The sequence below is a fragment of the Neophocaena asiaeorientalis genome, unplaced genomic scaffold (genome assembly GCF_003031525.2).
Source record: "Neophocaena asiaeorientalis asiaeorientalis breed wild unplaced genomic scaffold, Neophocaena_asiaeorientalis_V1.1 scaffold84, whole genome shotgun sequence".
Lineage (NCBI taxonomy): Eukaryota > Metazoa > Chordata > Mammalia > Artiodactyla > Phocoenidae > Neophocaena > Neophocaena asiaeorientalis.
This window is the reverse complement of record NW_020173656.1, coordinates 2,646,069-2,652,019: the sequence shown is the minus strand read 5'-3', so window position 1 is coordinate 2,652,019 and position 5,951 is coordinate 2,646,069.

Here is a 5,951-nt window from a genome sequence, read left to right as displayed (position 1 = left end):
CAACCACTGTGCCACCAGGGAAGCCCTCTTTTTTTTTTTTTAATTTCAACTCAAGAAACATTTATTGAACATCAACTCATGCAAAGTACTGTAAAGTAGGATGATCATTCCTGCCCTAAGAGAGCATACACTCTAGATTGTCACAAAGCACCGAGCTGATCTCCCTGTGCTATGCGGCTGCTTCCCACTAGCTGTTTTACAGTTGGTAGTGTATGTATATCGATGCTACTCTCACTTCGCCCCAGCTTCCCCCTCACCTCCCAGTGTCCTCAAGTCCATTCTCTATGTCTACATCTTTATTCCTGCCCTGCCACTAGGTTCATCAGTACCATTTTTTTTTTTTTAGATTCCATATATATGTGTTAGCATACGGTATTTGTTTTTCTCTTTCTGACTTACTTAACTATATGTGACAGACTCGAGGTCCATCCACCTCACTACAAATAACTCATTTTCATTTCTTTTTATGGCTGAGTAATATTCCATTGTATATATGTGCCACATCTTCTTTATCCATTCATCTGTCGATGGGCATTTAGGTTGCTTCCACGTCCTGGCTATTGTAAATAGAGCTGCAATGAACATTGTGGTACATGACTCTTTTTGAATTATGGCTTTCTCAGGCTATATGCCCAGTAGTGGGATTGCTGGGTCATATGGTAGTTCTATTTTTTAGTTTTTTAAGGAACCTCCATACTGTTCTCCATAGAGGTTGTATCAATCTACATTCCCACCAACAGTGCAGGAGGGTTCCCTTTTCACCACACCCTTTCCAGCATTTATAGTTTCTAGATTTTTTTGATAATGGCCATTCTGACTGGTGTGAGGTGATAGCTCATTGTAGTTTTGGTTTGCATTTCTCTAATAATTAGTGATGTTGAGCATCTTTTCCTGTGCCTTGTGGCCATCCATATGTCTTCTTTGGTAAAATGTCTATTTAGATCTTCCACCCATTTTTTAATTGGATTGTTTGTTTTTTGATATTGAGCTCCATGAGATGTTTGTATATTTTGGAGATTAATCTTTTTCCTGTTGTTTCATTTGCAAATATTTTCTCCCATCTGAGGGTTTTCTTTTCATCTCGTTTGTGGTTTCCTTTGCTGTGCAAAAGCTTTTAAGTTTAATTAAGTCCCATTTGTTTATTTTTCTTTTTATTTCCATTTCTCTAGGAGGTGGGTCAAAAAAGATCTTGCTGTGGTTTATGTCAAAGAGTGTTTTTCCTTTGTCTTACTCTAAGAGTTTTATAGTGTCTAGTTTTACATTTAGGTCTTTAATCCATTTGGAGTTTATTTTTGTGTATGGTGTTAGGGAGTGATCTAATCTCATACTTTTACATGTAGCTGCCCAGTTTTCCCAGCACCACTTGCTGAAGAGGCTGTCCTCTCTCCATTGCATGTTCTTGCCTCCTTTCTCATAAATTAGGTGACCATATATGCATGGGTTTATCTCTGGGTTTTCTATCCTGTACCATTGATCTGTATTTCTGTTTTTGTGCCAGTACCATACTGTCTTTTTTTTTTAACATCTTTATTGGAGTATAATTATAATTATTTTATAAATTATAAAATTCTTTACTAATTTTAAGAATTCTGTATCAGTTTCAAATAAACTGCCTCTGAGTAAGCAGTATAGAGCAGTATATAGTCATCCTCGTCCCTTGGTATCTGAAGGGGATTGGGCACAGTTGCCAACGTCTCTGCTCCTCAGGGAATAGGCCTGGTGACAGCAGCCTAGGTGGCAGCCGTGGGCTGAGAGTAGCTGGAATCAAGACAGGGCGGTTGCTACTAAAAGGGTCTCCCAATCACAAGAGGGTCCTCACCCTGAATGAGGCAGTGGCTGAGTTCGATGGGCTTTTCCTCTTCACACAGACCGAGGGCTGAACAGAGCTCAAGCTCAGATCCATGACTCTTCCTGAGAGCAACTCCAGAGTTCCACCTCTACAGAGTGGACCTCCCTCCCTACTTGAGGGAAACCCCAAGCCATCTCCCTGAGTGGACACAAAGTGGTCTGACCCTAGGATGATCTGCCTCTTCCACTTTCTTCTTTCTTTAAGTAGTCTGGGAGACACCATAATCCTTAGCAGTCTACCTCCCAGGCTGAATTATTTAGTGTAACTCTAATCCAGTGCCATTGTTGGCCTAGCAGGATAATTCAAGTTGGGCTGCGGACCAGCAGGACAATTCACATCGGCCTTGGGCTTTGCGATACTACATTTGGGGTTTTTCCTAGGTCGTCTCTCCACCCATGTACAGGACAAATTGCCCCCTCATTCTTGTAGGTCATCAAATGAAGACACACACACACACATTCTCCCAAGCACAAACATTAATTCCCAGAGTCATTACTGTGTGTTGATGGGAAGCGTAAACAGCATTTTTCTAAGTGCGCAGGCCTGCGCAGCTACCTAGCCCACTGCAGAGCAGGTGAACTCCCCTTTGTTCTTTCTGCTTCTAGATGGTGCCCCTATTGGTGCATAAGAAACAGGACACATGACAGAGTCATCCACCCACCCCCCACGCCCACCACTTAATCCCCAAAGACCTCACAGAAGCTTTCCTTATTTTCCCCTGTACTTACTAGGTCAGGTCACATTCTTGAGATCGTTTATACTCTTGTTCAAATAACCCCTAGGGGGTTTGCTCGTCCAGTTAGGCAGGCAATCAAAGAATCATTTTCGCCAGGATTACTCTGCTGAATATAAATGTTGCTGAGTGGGTGAAAGGTGCCTGGGAGAGTTCATTAAGAAACAGTCCAGGGCTTCCCTGGTGGCGCAGTGGTTGAGAGTCCGCCTGCTGATGCAGGGGAGGCGGGTTCGTGCCCTGGTCCGGGAAGATCCCACATACCCGCGGAGCAGCTGGGCCCATGAGCCATGGCCGCTGAGCCTGCGCGTCCGGAGCCTGTGCTCCGCAACGGGAGAGGCCACAACAGTGAAAGGCCCGCGTACCGCAAAAAACAAAAACAAAAAAAGAAACAGTCCAGGCAAACACTGCCCAGTCCTCCAGAGTCACCTCTGGGACATCAGGGTCACACTCTGTTCCGAAAGTTCCCCCAGATGTGCTGCAACCTGGCCCAGCCTTGGCCTCCGCCACTTACCTGATGCCAGCCAAGTGGCCGGTGGTTAACCATCAAGTCTTACATGACTCTGGAGCTGGGGTTCCTGCCGCAGCGCACAGATCTCCACTCACTTCCACCGCTCCCCTGACCTCAGGCTCCTGTGACCAGTGGCCCAGAACACAGTGCCGAGTGAGCCTGCAGTCTTGAATCCCCAAGCTGGAGCCCATAAAATCAGCGACAGCAGGCGGTATAGTGGTTCGTACTCTGTCTATTTCTAAAACACCCAGAAAGCTCTCTGCCTCCAGCTAGAATTTATGCTGAGAGGGAGGATTCAGAGAGGAATAGAGGAGAGGCCGCAGCTCTGGGGCATCTAACCGAGCTCCCGGGCTGAGAAGATGCACTTATGGCAGAGTTTGCAAGGCAGTAGGTAGGAAATCCCAATCGCTCTGCGGCTTCTATGTTCCATGTTGTTGAGAACCCTTGAGGCCAGGGAGACCACAGCCCTATTTATCTCTGATTTGGTCAGTCTGCGACTGGACTTTTTGGCTTTTGGTTTTCCAGCAGTTCTGGAGCTCACCCTTTCAGGAGCCCCCTGTGCAGAGGAGGGCGAGGGTCTCACAGCCACGTCTAGGACAGGTGGCCAAGCACTGACCTGTGGATGACTGGCCTGGAGCGCTATACACACCGGACTCAAACCTCCACAGGGCAGCAGACAACAGAGAGCAGGGTGAGCCTCCCGGCTGCAGGGCTGAGACCCCAGATCGACACTACAGGAAAGTGGCCTTTCCCCATGAACGCTGGAAACAGTGCTCTTGTAAAGGAACACATGCCCTGTCTCTGGAGGAGTGCAAGCACGAGCAGAATACTCTGGAAGGAACCCATCAGTGGGAACTTGTACTCAGTCGACTAGGATGTCTCTCCCACTCAAGGAGCCCTGGGTTCTGAGACTGTGGATGGGCTAACTTACTAACTTACTAACTGAGAGAGGGCCTGGCAGCAAAGCCTCCTGCCTCTGCAGGGCATACCTGAGAGGCTTTTATCACTGGGCTTTGAAGAGAGAACAATAATCCCATGCTTAAACCAAAACAACTTGTGTTTGGACCTGTGCTGTGAACACATCCTTCATCCTTCCCGCCACCCTGCCAGCTCCCCATAGGGACTCTATGGACTGGAAGTGGGGGGAGATGGAAGCTTACCCAGCACCTGCCCCAGCCCCAGCTGGGGTGTCTCAGGCCTCTGTCAGAGGGGGGCAACTGGCATCTGGGACAGTCTGATCCGACTTCCAGTGTCTTGGAATCCTCCCTAACAGCTGTGACTTCCTGGGGTTCTATGAAAGAACTGCAGAGACCACGGCCGCCTTGATGCCTCTCCAAGATGTTATCTTAGGAGAAGTGACATTTCAGATGAAGTCACTTCTAAGAGAAACCACTTCCCTTTTTCTAGTTCCTGAATAAACTAAAAGTTTAAATGGTTTAAAGAATCCACTAGCTATCTGGATTAACTAATTAGCAAGTTAAGCAAGTGGTTAAACTACTCTGGGTCTCAATTTTCTCATCTGACAAAGAAGAATCATATAATCCAGAACTAAGAGTCTGCGCTTCTAGAACTCGTTCTGCATGGGGTGTGTGTGTGTGTGTGTGTGTGTGTGTGTGTGTGATTTCACATATGTTTGTGTCTAATCATTGGCACAGACACCTCCATCAGCCAATGAGACAGCATGCTCAGGACCAGTGAATCCTCCTCCAGCTCTGGCTGGAAATAAAACAGAGAAAGACACTTTTACCTAATGGGACACTGGGAATGCTAAGTCCTCTGACTTTCAAAGTCACTGGACCAGAGCTATCGAAGCCAGTTTCCTAACTGGAAGGCAAAGTGATCTCTTGTAAAAGACACTATGGACGGGGCTTCTAGCTGGGGGCACACGCATCCACGTGCACGAACACACACACACACACACACACACACACACACACACACTTTTGGTACAAGTTGCCTTTGAGAGCTTAAACCGTATCTGATTCTACTTGGTATTCCTAGTACTCACCCCAGGACCTGGCACAAAGCATTGGCTAACGAAAGTGTTGGTGATAAATGATGAAATAAAAGAACGATACAGATCTTCCTCCACTTACCATGGGTTTGTGTCCCGATAAACCCATCATAAGTTGAAAATATTTTAAGTAGAAAGTGCATTTAATACACAAACCTACCAAATATCATAGCTTAGCCTAGCCCAGCTTAAACATGCTCAGACCATTTACATTAGCCTACAGTTGGGCAAAACCATCTCATGCAAAGCTTATTTTATAACAAAGTGCTGACTGTCTCACGTGATTAGTTGAATACTGTATTGAAAGTGAAGAACAGGATGGGTCTGAATACAGGGTGGTTGTAGGTGTGTCGGCTGTTCACCCTCATGAGCGTCCGGCTGACTGGGAGCTGTGGCTGCCACTGCCCAGCCTCGTAAGAGGGTATCACTGCATATCACTAGCCCAGAAAAAACCAGAATTCAAAGTATGGTTTCTACTGAATGTGTATCACTTTTACACCATCGTAAAAGTCGAAAAAGCCAAAGTCGAAGCGAGGTAAGCCAGGGACCATCTGTACTCATAAAATCCACTGAGGTTATACTGCCAATGGACTGAAAACATAGCATGCCCTGCTCCAGCTACTGCTCAGATCTTTAACTGTGAATGTTTAGTTAATAACTAAAGTATCTTAAACTTATGTTGGAGCGAGAGCAGGGGCCTGGGGGGTTGGAGGGGACCAGGGTTCTTACTTCTGCTCCTAATGAGCTGTGTGACCTTGGGCAGCCCCCCCACCCTCCATGGACCTCAGTTTTCCATCTTTAAAATGAAGGGGTTGGGGCTTCCCTGGTGGCGCAGTGGTTGAGGGTC